The 13,649-nt window shown below is 42.0% G+C and overlaps 1 protein-coding gene across 6 annotated transcripts in view; it reads left to right on the top strand.

The window, feature by feature from the left end:
- The first annotated feature begins 527 nt into the window (after positions 1 to 527).
- The window catches only part of PIP5K1B (phosphatidylinositol-4-phosphate 5-kinase type 1 beta), a 118,605-nt gene continuing 105,483 nt past the window's right edge, over positions 528 to 13,649 (top strand). For 3 of the 6 annotated variants that reach the window (XM_054810845.1, XM_054810847.1, XM_054810839.1), the window contains exons 1-2: positions 2,682 to 3,068; positions 3,822 to 4,040. The gene's annotated coding sequence lies outside the window, so the exon portion shown is untranslated. The other 3 variants (XM_054810843.1, XM_054810842.1, XM_054810841.1) reach the window with 3 other exon arrangements.

Below are 13,649 nucleotides of genomic sequence, written 5' to 3'. Positions count from 1 at the left end.
CTCGGAGTTCACATGCGATGAATGAGTGCAATCCTTGAGAAACAAAGTGAGAGGGAAGGAAGTGAGTACATGCCAGATCCTTGGGTCCAGGCTGACAGGCTTGGCCCTGCACAACTGGCTGGCTGTGGAGGCAGAGTCCCTACTGCTAAAAACAGGCCAACATGTTCTGTCACACTTCGGTGCACCACCATAGCCTTGCACACCAAAGCAGCGCATGGCCTTTCATGACCCCTGGCAGCTGCGTCTCCTGGGGAGCCAGGACCTCCAACCACCTGCCACCCACCTGCCTTGGGCCCCCACGGTACCCTAAAAAACCTCCTGCGCCCACAGTGCCCACAAACACAGGACAAGAAGTGGAAAGTGACGGGGGGGGGGGGGCAGCCAGGGCCACGGGGACGCCGGCCCGCGAGTGCCGTGGGAAAGACACGTCGGGCGCACACCGGGCAGCCCCCCACCGCCTCAGCCCCCCGGGGCGGGCGGGAGGAGCCGGCCCGTGGGCGGGGCCTGGGCCGCGGCGCGGCGCGGCGCCCCGCCTCACGACGCCACACACCGGCACAAGAGGTGAGGGAGCCGCGGCACGGCCGTGAGCGCGGGCTGGGGGCGGTTGGGGCAGCAGCTTGGTTCCCTGCTGCGACTTCGGGGAGCTCGGCCGGGCGCCGAAGGTGAGGCCTCCTGAGGGACCGGGGGCGCCTCGCTAGAGGCCCTCACGGTCTGGCCGCGGGCACATACGTACGTGCAGTGCCTCTGTTTTCTTGCCGCCTTCTTCCTTCCCTGTGGGTTTGGGGGGGGAGCGTGTCTCGCCGCGAGGCGTTGGGGGCTTCGGCGCGTGTTGTCCGGTTTGGGGTTTGGGTTTTTTTTTCCTGATTTTATTTTTAGCGCTGTTTAGTTCCACGCCATGGAGGAGGTCTGTGGGGGAAGCCGGGCGGCGCTGAGCTGGGGGCGGTGGGCTCCCCGCGGTGGGCTCCCCGAGCTGGGCTCGGGCAGGTGCTGAGCCGGACGCGGCTGGTCCCTGTCCCGCCGGGGGAGCCCCGCTTGCACCCGAGACCGTGCTGGTTGCAGCCTGAAGGACTAGCAGAAAACGCGTCTCGTTTCTGGGTTTTTTGTGTGTGTTTGTTTTGGGGAATTTTTCTGTGAACTTCCACGGACTGTGAAGTCTCTTAATTGTGGGATTGTAGCTTTTTAAGGAAAAACAAAACTAACAGCGTGTGAGGGAACTGTGAGGGGTAGGTTCCTGCATGCCTTAGGCTTTGGCTATTCCAGGATTAAACTCAGCTGTGGCTGAAGGAGCTTATTCAGGTGCTCGCAGCCCATCCCCGTGGAGGTCCGGCTGGGCGCCACAGGGCGACTCCTGTCTGCTGCCGGGGAGCCTCTGCAGAGCCGGGGGGGCATTGACACCTTTCTGTCCGAGGTGCTGGTTTTGCTGAATAGCGTCCGACAGCAGGAAACTCTTTAAATAGTAAACTTACCTCTTAGTACTATAAATTGGCTTTCCTAAAGTAGCAGTATTTCCAATACACTGCTTAAGTGATCAGAGGTTGTGGTTGGGGTGTTTTGTTTTGGGGGTTTTTTTTTGTTATGGGTGGGTTTTTTCCCCCTCCTTTTCTTTTCAATGCTGCTTCTTAAAACAGAGCTCTGGTGCATGCTGTTGCTTTAGGAAAACTTTGTGCGGATGTTATGTTAGCTCTCCCAAAGGAAATGTAAATATGCTTGTTTCATGTTGCTTCTAAAAGGATATTGCTTAAGGTGGAGAAACAGTGGTCTTGTTCCTTCTATTTTGTTAGTTATGTGTTTATGTAAATGTTTTGAGCTAACATTTGGATAATGTAAGGTGGAGGAGGGCTCAGATCAAAATTAAAACCACAGAAACTCATCTTAAAATGAGCCTAACATAAGGAGCATTGGCAGTTTGGGAATTAGTGAATGCATATTGCAGCACCCACAGGGTCTTTTATGTCTCAACGTAAATTTATAGGAAGTTTATCCCATGGTTTATTATGGTAAAGGTGCTTTTTATTAAAGTCCATTAAATAGTATCTCAAAATTATTTGGTCTTCAAAGCAGAGAATACGTAGTCTGAATGCCTAATGTAGTTGTTACTCTGACTGTTTGAGAACGTAAAAAACACAAATAATTCTTAATTTGTCACATCTCTTTCTCCACCCAGATACTTTCTCCCATCCTTAACGTACTTTTTTGCCTTGTAGCCATCTCAAAATTGATTCATGAAAACCAAAATTGAACACAAATATTTAAATCTGTTTTGCCTTTAAAGATCAGTTTCTGCTAATTAATATATTGAGGGGAAAAAATAAAACATGATTGTAAAAATGTTCCTTTTAACTCTTTTTGTTATTGCATTTCATCTCTTTCCTGGATTCTTCCCCTCCCCCAATTAGATAAAACAGTAGAAAATCGTGTTCTAAGTTTAAGAATTTATCTTTAAGCCATTAAAAACAGGAGGAGGTTTTTTTAACTGAGTTCATTTGGTGCTAGTTTAGGGCTGTTTATAATCTTTAGTTATGTATTTAGGTCTTCTTGATATCAGGAGAATTGAAACACATGCTTAAAAATAAGCGTATGCTTACATGGTTTGCTGTAATAGTCTGTGTTTGTGGAATGGTGTTGACTTTTTCCAGCTTTGCTTCTTCTTTAGCCTGTAGGTAGCTAAAGGGTTTCTTTTTTTACTTTTGACACCAGCAGAATGGGCTAGAAACTATTAAAAAAAAATGCTTTCTCTGTGGCTCGCATAATGTGGTCAATATAGTGTTGAAAATGCGCTTACTGATACTTACAGCTCCGTGTGTACAGTGTCTACTCTGTGTTTATGGTCTGTGTAACCAAGGTACGTTAAGGATGGGCCAGACTCTTTTCAGTGGTGCCCGGCGACAGGACAAGGAGCAACAGACATGAACTGGAACACAGGATGCTCTGCCTGAACATGAGGGAAAAACTTCTTCACTGTGAGGGTGGCAGAACAGTGGAACAGGCTGCCCAGAGAGGTTGTGGAGACTTCTTCTCTGGAGATATTCAAAACCCACCTGGATGTGATCCTGTGCAACCTGCTCTGGGTGATCCTGCTTTAGCAGGGGGGCTGGACTAGATGATCTCCAGAGATCCCTTCTAACCCCTGCTGTTCTGTGTTGGCATTCTCAGCTACTTTAGGATAGAAGCTGGCAACAGCCTTTCCTTAGGATGTGGCAGCTGTTTATAAGGCACTGCCTCCCCTTCTCCTCCCTTCCCCCCCACCAGCTCCCACTTGTTTTTAAGGGGAGGTAAGAGTTGGCACAGCTTCTGTGCAGTTTTCTGCACCCTGCAGGATACAGTGCAGTGCTAACAATTGCTGAGAGCCTACCTAAGCGTTTGTCTTATACAATGATTGCAGAATGTATACTTGTTGGTGTTGCAGTGTGGTTACTTTGGTTACTGCTGGTAATTATATGGTACAATAGTTGAAATTCATATACTGTGGAAGCTAAAAAGCAAACTTCACTAACTGGGTGAAATAAAATGTGCACTTAGAAGCATATAGGTGAGCAATTTGGTATATGCTGTAATGTTCAAAACCCCATGTTGCTCAGAACTGAATAGCAAACTCTGCACAAGTTAAAAGCAATGAAATGCTTTTCTAAATGAAGTCTAACTGACAGTGCTAGGTGGGGATTGGGAAGAGGGTCCTCATGCCTTCTCTGCTATCTAGTGTTAGATATAGCTTGGACCACTTTTCATTCTTCTAGGTTTAATTTGTGTTTGATTCCATTTTATGCTGTACCTGCTTGTGGGCCTACACCACTGATACTCTGAATTTTATTTTCCCTAAATAGATCAAGTGTCTGATTTGTCATCGCAGATTCCTGCTGTGGTTATGAGGTCATGCATCTTGTCTTATTCTTCAAGTTTGTACAGTCCAGAAAGAGCTTTTTCTCCTTGTATGTGAGGAAGAAACTTCCAAGTCCTCCCTCAGTGAGCTGGAAATCCCATCTTTCACGTTCGTTCTTCATTCTCCAGTTGTGAACTAGAAAACCGTATCAGCCTGTTGCAAGGTACATATCTACTGTTTTACTGTTATTTCCTCCTTACTGTAAAACTAGCTGGCTTGTGGTCAGCAAAGTAGCTGTAGGGAAGTTGTAGGTGTTGCAAGTGGCTTGTGTATTTTCACCATTGTCCCAGTGTGCTTGTGTTTTGGAGTTTGGAATACAAGATTTTTAAAAACTAAAAGTAAGAGTAAGCTAACATTAGTTTCTTCAGTATGTCATGGCTATGATCTGCATCATAGTCAAGAAGTTAATTGTAAAATTTTGTGTGGTGCTGTGTATGTGCATAGTCATAAGATGCTTCTGTCTAGTAATGCAGGTGCTGGATGATGGCCGTTGTATTAACAGTACTTATTTTTATTGCTAGCTCTTTTAGCTTGAGATTCATGTCTTGTATGACTGCATGCTACCTGGCCAGCCCCCTGTGTTTGGTATCTATTGCTTTTTGTGACCCATGTTACTGCAGTATTTCAAATACTACAGATAGTGGTATACTTAGTAAAATATCTCTTTGAGGTCAGGGAACACCCATATTACACACCCTGGAACTGAGACATAGGAGGCTGAAAGATTCATCCAATGCTCTGTGTGAAGCGTGTGTCTGCAGGTCACGGCCCAGTGTTAGTAAGATGATTTTTATCCTCTTAGTGGAGACCAATTCACTGTGAATCAAAACTCATCCCATGAAAAAAGTACCAGGGATCTGGAATCGGGTTCTGTTTGGATCACTTTGTCTCAACAAACTTAGTGAGTTGGCAGTTTTCTGGCACATGAAGATATAAATTGGAAAGCCTAGCTTGGTGTCCTTTGACAAGAGCTGCAAGCTTATTAGAATTATATTAAGTACAATGGACACAAATACAAAGATTATTTGATTATGCAAATACTTAAAAAATTGAATATCGTGCAGTACTAGAAATAGTGCTGTAGTTTACAAATGCAGTTATTAAATCTTGTTCACAACTTCAGAAACATAGCTGTGCCATTTGAACTGAAGGAAGCTGCTAGCATTTAAGTTTATAGCTTGATGAGCAGTGCCATTTAATGGGATGTTGCCTTCATCACCAAAGTTGACTTAAAAATACCTTAACTGTTATGGCTGTTTGCCACTTTTTTGACTGTAGTTGCACAGTTGTTGGCGAGGCTTTAATAATATTGGATCACTGAACTGGTCCAGGTTAAAAATGACTTTGCAAGATCAAAAATTGCCTGTAGGGCAGCTATTTTTCAACTGACTTTTTAACTAGTGCAGTTTGCTGGTACGGCCATTTGTGGGTTTGTGCAGTGGGGGTGTGTAAATGGCAGAGGAGAAGCAGAAGAGAAGTGGAATTAGTAGAGTGGAGGCCTGTTAGCAGCTTTTGCTCTTAAGAAAATAGTATGTGCAATTGCTGTTTGCATTCCTGTAATCTAGCCAAGGGGGGAAACCTGTTGCTTGTTTGCAACAGCTGTTTCCCCCCACCCTGTCCTCAGTCTTCATCATAGTCTAAATCTTACTTTCTGTGCCCATCAGGGTTTTTTTTTTTTCTCTTGTTGCCGTGAGCTATAGCATAGCAAAGCCCGTGGGCAGTCCTGTGTCTGCAAAGGGAGTGAACAAGCCGGATTCTCTTTGGGTTGTTCTGTACCCAGAACTTCCCGTCCCTCTCTATCTGGGAAAGTAATTTGCTTTTTTCTCCTGCTGAGTTTGTTTTCATGAGAAGTTCTTGGCCTGGGTACCAGTGTGAGTCAGCTAAATGCCAGAGGATACATCCATGCAGCTAAATGATGGCTTGATTGTAGCAGGGGTTTGTCTGTCAGTCTCTAGGTCCCAGCAGCAGCTGGAGGAACAGGGAGGTACCAAGGGTGGCAAGCTGATGGGAGCCACAGGTCTGTACTGGGGCTGGTAGCCTGTGCTGGCACCTGTCCTGTGTTAGTTTGCTGCTCTTGCTGACTGGTGTGTGTAGAAAGGTTTCCCAGTGCTGGAATGGCATTCCCATTTAATTACATAAACTCTTGGAAAGTGTCCTGCCATTAGCCACAAGACCATGATGGCCAATGAGCGTTTCCTTTGGATTCATTACAAACTTTTGTTTCTTCCCCAAATCTAAGGTTGATTTTTTTTTTCAGTTCATGAAGAGGATTAACTGCATGAGATAGCAAACCAGTTTGAGACATGCTGATTACTCATGATTTTTGAGGCAACAGTAGGGTCACAGGCTGTGTGTCAAATGTTGGATGTTTGGGGTTTTTTTTGGGGGGGGAGTAGCTTACTAAAGGTTTCTGCTGGTCTCTGAGTGATTTGTAATCTGTTGCCTTACAAAATTTGGGAAATGTGTATTCTTTGTTTACTTTTTCCCCCCCCAGCAAACTCAGTTGTTGGTAAACCATCCTAAGGAGTCAAGACCCAGAGAAATGGGGAGCAGCCAAGTTTTTATTTGGGTAATGTAAAATCCATTGCAGTCACCACTGTTGCCTATCACAAATTAGAAGATTAATGAAAATACTTCTTTTGGGTCAAGATAGCAGTCTTCATGGTTACGTACCTTCCCTAACCCAAGCTGTAAAGTTCTAGGATTACTAGAAAGGAGTTCAGAAATATATAACTGTTACAGGAAGGCCATGAATGAAAATCTTCAGAGGGTGACTGAACTAAATGGAAAGATTCTGGGATTCCCTGGATACTCCTAAGATAATGTGCTGCCCTGAAAGGTTCTGCAGATGTTCTTTCCTTTTGTACCTAATTAGAGCCTCGGTTTTATTGTGTCAAGGCTTTTTGCCTGAGACTAACGCAACATTTTTATGAGACCATGCCTAGGTTTACAGTGTGGCAGTTAGCACTGCCGCATGACAGGTGTGCATATGCAGTGCTATGTGGTTGGCTTGTCTGCCAATCATTGATGACAGTAGGACAGTAACTTTTTTAACCTCAGAGAAGAACCAAAACAATCTCAGGTACGAACACTGAACTATATTTTTCAGTAGCGCTATCCAAGTTTTTTGGATCACTTTATTTAAAGTTACTTCAGGGTCAAGTTTGCCATTCAGAGCTCCAGTAAGGGATGTGTCAGATGTGTCATGGACCTTTGTCTTTAGTGTGTGCTTCTCTTGTTCTATTGCCTTACAGATTTGAAAGGGCTTGTGTACTGGTTTGTCTGAATACACAAATATTTTTGTATGTATAATGCTAAAAAAATATTGCTAAGGCAATAAATAATGTTGTTTGGCCTTTTCTCTCTAATGTGTCTGCTGACCATATTAGAAGTTTATCTGAGGATGGAGGGGTGAGAAGTTATCTTCTTGGCTGATGGAGAGGTTGCTATACAGTGTAGTCTTCTGGCTTATGAGTCAAGGTAAAGATTACGGCACCTTTACCTTCTTCATACTGCAAAGCATAATCAGCAGATCTACACATGCAGGTGCTGACTAGGATCTCCTCTGTTTTTCTTTGTGATATATTTTATGTGAGTCTGTTCAGAGAGCAGAAGGGGGGGTCCTGATTTGTGTGGTGTGGAGATTGCCTCTTACCTGGCTCCTGGTCACCAGGCTGCAGAGAGATAAAGTGATATTTCTGTGGCTCTGAGTGGTCTTATATAAAATCCCTCAGAGAGCTCTGGATAAGTAGTCTGGAAAGAAAAAGGCATGTGTGGCTTACCTTGCATGGAGAAGCACACCCTTAAGTCAAGCTAGAGTACACAGGTTCTGCGAAAACTGGTGTCTTTGCTTGATTTTGAGTGATACAGAAGTCAGTATGGATAATAGTATAAAGTGTGTTGCAGTGCATGAAGGCAGGCACACACAGAAGCCTTTGAGGGATTGCTACTGTAGTACCTTATTTCCCTACTCAACCTTGCACACACTTTGAGGAAGAGAAACTTTCACATTCAGAGTGGTAGCAGAAGGTCCTGGGAGGGATGAGATGTCCCACCAAATTCAGTCGCTTTGTTCAACGCAGAAACAAAGGAAGTATTATGAAGAGGTTTTTGGCTAGGAAACAGAAAATGTTTTCATGGGAGTCCACAGCTTCTGGTTTTGTTTCTAATGCAAACATGATGATGTAACGAGTCATTAAATAATGTTACTTGTACATTTCGTGTTATCAGGTTTTGTTTACAATATAAACATTTTGCCAGCTATTCACACATCACTATAGGAGGACACTAAAGCATTGCAAATGGAAAGAACATTATTATGTATTTCTGAGTGGCAACAGAAATCTAAATTGGAACCTTACTTTGCTTCAAGGCTTTGCCAGTCTTTACACTAGGAATAGTTTGAAACTATGAGGAATGTGGATGAGTAAGGATCATAACCTTTTTCTCTTGCTGTTAGACTTCTACTGAAATGTATGGTGGTGATCCTGTACAGAGGCGTGGTGTTGCTGGGACTACTTTATTCTTCAGTCATGTCAATATGATGATTCTTAGTATATGCAGAAAGCAGACATGACATTGTCAAAGAGGCAGTTTGACATCTGATTTCTAGGCAGAACACCACATGTAGAATATTTATTGCTTGGTGTGCAAATAATGGAACTCAAGTATGAGATATTAAAAGTACCTAAAATTAAAACACAAATACCTGTGTAATTTTAAGATACCTCTTAAAATTCTATTGTAACTAGATGAAACAATGTGTTTAGAAAGAAGTTTTGGTGATACTGATTCTGAGTTTCAGACCTCTTCAATAAAATAATCTATAGTAATTCAGAAGGACCTCTTAAATGGCAATGTGAATGGCAAATTGCTCTTGTTTCATTTATGTAGGAATACTTGCTAAAATGTTCACTGTTTAACTAACATTTCATTTATTTGTTTTTAAAAATAGTTTTTTGGAACCAGGACTAAAGAATGAGTAGCTTATAACCATAAATGTTTAGGTTAAGATGGTTCACATGCTGCTTCATCTGAAATGTGTTCTTAAGGATGTCTTATTCAAAGTCTTGTGCTTCAGCATTTGAAAAAAGAAATGCCGACAGTAGGAGGAGTGTCCTACTTGTTAGGCCTCAAAACTTTAATTAAGTCTTGGAGTATTGTAAACTGTCATCTTTGCTCCATCGCAAGCTCTCTGGAGTTATGTAGAACACAGGCAACTAATTTTGACCTGTCTGTGGAGAAATATTTTAATTGTCTGCATATGTTAAACAGCAGATTCAGTGTACTGTGGTGTTCTGATGCAAAATAGCAAGAAATGTACCAGTGCCTGACTAGATGTTTTGTAAGGCTATCCCATGCCTTTGTTTAGGGTCTGCAGGGTTGCTTCTCTTTAGGTTACTGTTGTGCTAGAAAACATAGCAGGTTTTGTTGTGTGGTGTTGTATACCTAGGTGTGACTTTTGTCATATGCTTTGCATACACTTACATTGGAGTCTGAAGTGTTAATGCAGACAAACCCCACCTAGGACTGTCTCTGTTATTTGACTACCTTTTTGTAGCAGAGTAGCAAAACCAGAGGTGTTGAGCAGCAAATGAATACTTTGAGTCATTTACAGCCTATACAGACTGCAGTGAAGGCAGTGTTTCCCTCATTTATGTCTCCTTACCTCAGCAGACTAGGTTGTTATTGTTATGTGAGCACAGGTCTTCCTCTTGTGCTTTAATTAGCCAAGAGTGAGCACACAAAACTTCAGGATAAAAGAAGAAATACATTTGGAACAGCTCTTCAGAGTTACTGGTTCTCAAATTGAGATTATTGCCTTCTGTGAGCAGCTGAACTGATCAATTAACTTCCTCTTTCCACCAGCAATCCAGTAAGTCATTAAACTAATTATTCCACTGCTAATTTGTACTCTCACTTTTTTCCTTTTCTATATAGGCTTGGCTGTAGAGGGGTGTCTGTAACATGCACTTGTCTCACTCTTAGTTTTAAAAGATACCATGCTTGCTGTGGGAAGGCTGATAATGTTGTAAGATAAATGTACCTTGCAACACAAAGAAAGGAATTTGTTATCTCTGTGTTTCAGCAATGTACATTAACAGTATTTTTTTACTATGTGAATAGTTAGAAATGTTGTTTATAAAGGAAGAAAGAGCCGTGGTCTGCTCTGTTGCTGGGAGCTCCAGTTTCTAGATTTAGCTGGATTTCTTTGGGATCTGAACTCTGTTGTACTAAAGCCCAAACAGAGCATGTCTTGTGTGTTACAGACCTCTGAGTTTTTGACAAGTCTTTTCAATGTTTGAAAAGCTGCTTTCTGCTTCATATGCTTTATGTCACAGAGGTGGCAAGAACTCTGCAGGGTGGAAGATGCATCTGAAGATTGACATGTCAAGCTGACTGTCAGAGAGCAGTACTCTCTTTACCTTAGTTTCTTCAGAGGCAAGGTTGTGTAAGGATCCCTACAGTAGTTGTATACTGCAGAACTTGTCTTTGAACCTGCTTGAGAAAGATCCCTGTAATTTAAGAGCATTTGTGATCAGACTTGTGACTTTGCAGCCCCAAAGCATTTGTGCATCACAGCAGTATCCTACCTCATATTTTGGTGTATTTACCTGTGATGTAAGAATGCTAATTTTTTAACAGCTGTTTGACCTTGTGGAGGTCAATCATTAACTTGTAAGCAGCCATGAACATCTGCACAATTACTAAGTGCAGTTACCTTTAGCACTTGCCTTGACTCCTCCCAGTTTGTGCATACACATTGCAGAGAGTACCTGTCATTCAGAATTGCACTTTGCATCTCACCACTTGAATCGTGGTTTCAAGTTTGGTATGAAGTGATGATCTGCGACTGCAAAATGTTGAAACCTAATCAAGACCCTTTCATGCAGTCATACTGTTCATTTTCCCTTTGTTAATTTACTGCACAGGCTTCTCATCCACAGCCTCTCCGTCTGACACATGTAGGAGCTGAAGTGGTGAGATCTGAGTTTGGGTATTCTTTGGGCAAGCAAGAGAAGCTCCTGTTAGGAATAAGTGTGTGCCCTGATGCAAAGATTGGCCAGGTAGAAGCCCTGTTCCGCAGCTCTTTCATACTTGCCCACATTTCTTTTCATGTGGGCAAAAACCCCTCTGGCCCTTATTAGCAGTCTTCTCAATGTCAGCCTTGCTGGTGCCCTAAATCATCCGTGTGGCACAGTGGTCTGGGCAGATGTGCCCCAGTTCACAGCTGGCAGAGGGAGACAATGCAGTGTTGATGCATGTCTATGATAGTGAGATGTGCATCTGGGGTACATGTAACATTACGATAAAGGACTGATGCACCTACATAATCTCTGGCTGGTTTGGCTCTGTTTAACTCATAAATGAATTGTGAAAGTCACCTGTGTTTGAAGGACTGGCTGATCTCTTTGGCCACAAAGTGATATTACACAGTGAAGGGTAGCTTTGCATGTTTCATTCTTCTTATGTCAGATTGTGTTTTAGTAATTAAAAGTTCTGTTTGAGGAAAAAGAAAAGCTAATGAACAAACATCTTTTTATTAAATGAAGGCATTTAGTGATAAGTGCTTAACTTCATTATTTAAAATAATGAACATATATTGCCAGGTCATAATCTAACTTTGATTGTAAATTTGCCTTTCAAAAGGGAGATACTGTGGACTGATTTTATTTTTTTTCCCTTGCCCTGAGGTAGGCTACCAAAACACTGGAGTAGTTTATTTCAGAAATACACACACACTACAGCAATTATGATAAAATCTCTTTAAAACTTTTTTCATGTATGGCATTATCACAGTTTTTACTTCAGCTGAATGTTACCTGTTTATGACTGCATCCCTGTGCCAGGCTGATTTTGTGATCAGAGGGGCATTGGAAGTCAGTGGGAGACAGTAGTGTCAAGTTTATAGCTGGTTGCAAAAGTTAAGGGGATTTCCCCTTGGTTGGGAGGGGCTCAAGGAAGAGCTTAAATTTAAAATCATCATGTTCAGTTTATTCTAGTTTGAAATTATTTAGTCTGTTCATGTGTTGTTCACACCGGTATTATAGAACTTTGAGTAGAATTTATGCAGCTAACAAAAATCCCTCCATCTTCTAATTTATTTGCCCATGCATGCCTGATCTATATTCTTAATGTGCAATATCAGGATAGCATCATTAGGTATAGGAAACGTAAAAGCATATGAGTACATAGCCTGTTTGGAATGGTTAAACTGGAGTTTAAAATGCCAGTGGCACTTTCAGCTGCCTTCAGATGAAGCTAGATGTGTAATAACAGACTGTGGTAGGAAGTAATTTATAAGTTGTTTGCTTGGTTTTGGGGGTTTTTTTGGTCACAACATGACATTAGTAGAAGAATTTAGTTTTGCTTTGCTATACCTGCAAATGATGATAAAGTGCATGATGAGAAGTGTGGCTCACAAAAGTTGAGTGAAAAGCAAAAGATGCCTTAGGATATTTTTGTTGGCTGCTATTGAGCAATGTCTTGATTTTTACATAGACCTTCAAAGCAGAAAGAATTTAACTTGAAAGTTCAGGTCTAATTACAGGGATGGTAAGGTTCTTTCAGGATTTTAACTTGTTTGTTGAAATGTAAATATTTCACTCAGCTTTTGCAATGCTGTAATAGTGTGCTAAAGCATCGCAAATTATATGAAAACTGCTAGAAATATATGAGTTTATGAAGTAGTTTGAGGGGGTAAATAAATAGGCATAGTGAAAAACGAGACTTAATTTTTCCCTTTTGCAATAATCTCTAGGAATATTAGTGATGAACCTCTGACTGGAATTTAGTAACTGCTTGGGTTAAAACTTTGTTGCAGGAGCAACCACATGAAATACTTTGATTTTGCTTGCAGTGCTCATCTAGTATTGTTTATCTTATGTTTTTAAGCAGAATACATTTGAAACAGTAGGGACTGTTGCATTTAGAGGCAGCAAAGCTGAGGCTGAAAAGGTTGGGAGCAAACAATTTTTGACTTGGGTGTTTTGGTAGTACTTCTGCTCATGGAAATCAGATGCAGCTGTTGACACAGGGAGGTGGAGGGTCAGAGTTTTTCTGTGGGACCTCAGAAGTATTCAGTATAAACATAAATTCTGTGAATTTGTTGCTTCCACCTATCAACTGTAAATGGTACTTAAAAAGTGCTTTGCAAACTCTGAGAAATACTATGTAGTGTGTGTCTACAAAGTGAGAATGGTAGTATGGCAGTAATATACTGGAGAGTGGGATTTGCAGGAGCACCCCCAAACTTGGAAGGGGGAGAGAGAGAAAATTCTTCAGTTTTCTTAACTTCTGTGAGGCTTGCTGGATACTGTGTCTTTGCCATTAAACTAAAATGTAAAGTTACAAACACAAATTTCATAGAGCACACCTGATGCAACTTTGCGTTTTACTGAAGAATTAAAGCTAGCTGGTATGTGAAAATGAGTAGTTTGGCAAGCTGCAGCTGGTTCTTGTAACCTCAGTTCTGGTTGAGTAGGCTTGTTGTATAGGGCACTGAAGGTAAAAACACTTCATGAAGTTCAGTATATAAGGCTGAGGCTAAATAAGTTTTTATTATTATTAAAAACTTGCACTTAGATTGTCAAGTTCAACTTGTGCTGCAACAAGCTGTCACTTAAAACATGGGGTATGAGGAGAAGATCAGGGCTTGCTGTGAGAACTGTTAAGTCCCTGCAGTTTCTTCTGGCAGAAGTGAGGGATGCAAAGGTACAGCCCTTTACGTGAGAGTCTTAAGGACTAAACAAAAAAGTTGTAAGAGCTGTAC

Source organism: Grus americana, chromosome Z (assembly GCF_028858705.1).
Source record: "Grus americana isolate bGruAme1 chromosome Z, bGruAme1.mat, whole genome shotgun sequence".
NCBI lineage: Eukaryota > Metazoa > Chordata > Aves > Gruiformes > Gruidae > Grus > Grus americana.
The sequence above is the reverse complement of the archived record's forward strand: the minus strand, read 5'-3'. Positions and strand labels throughout refer to the sequence as shown.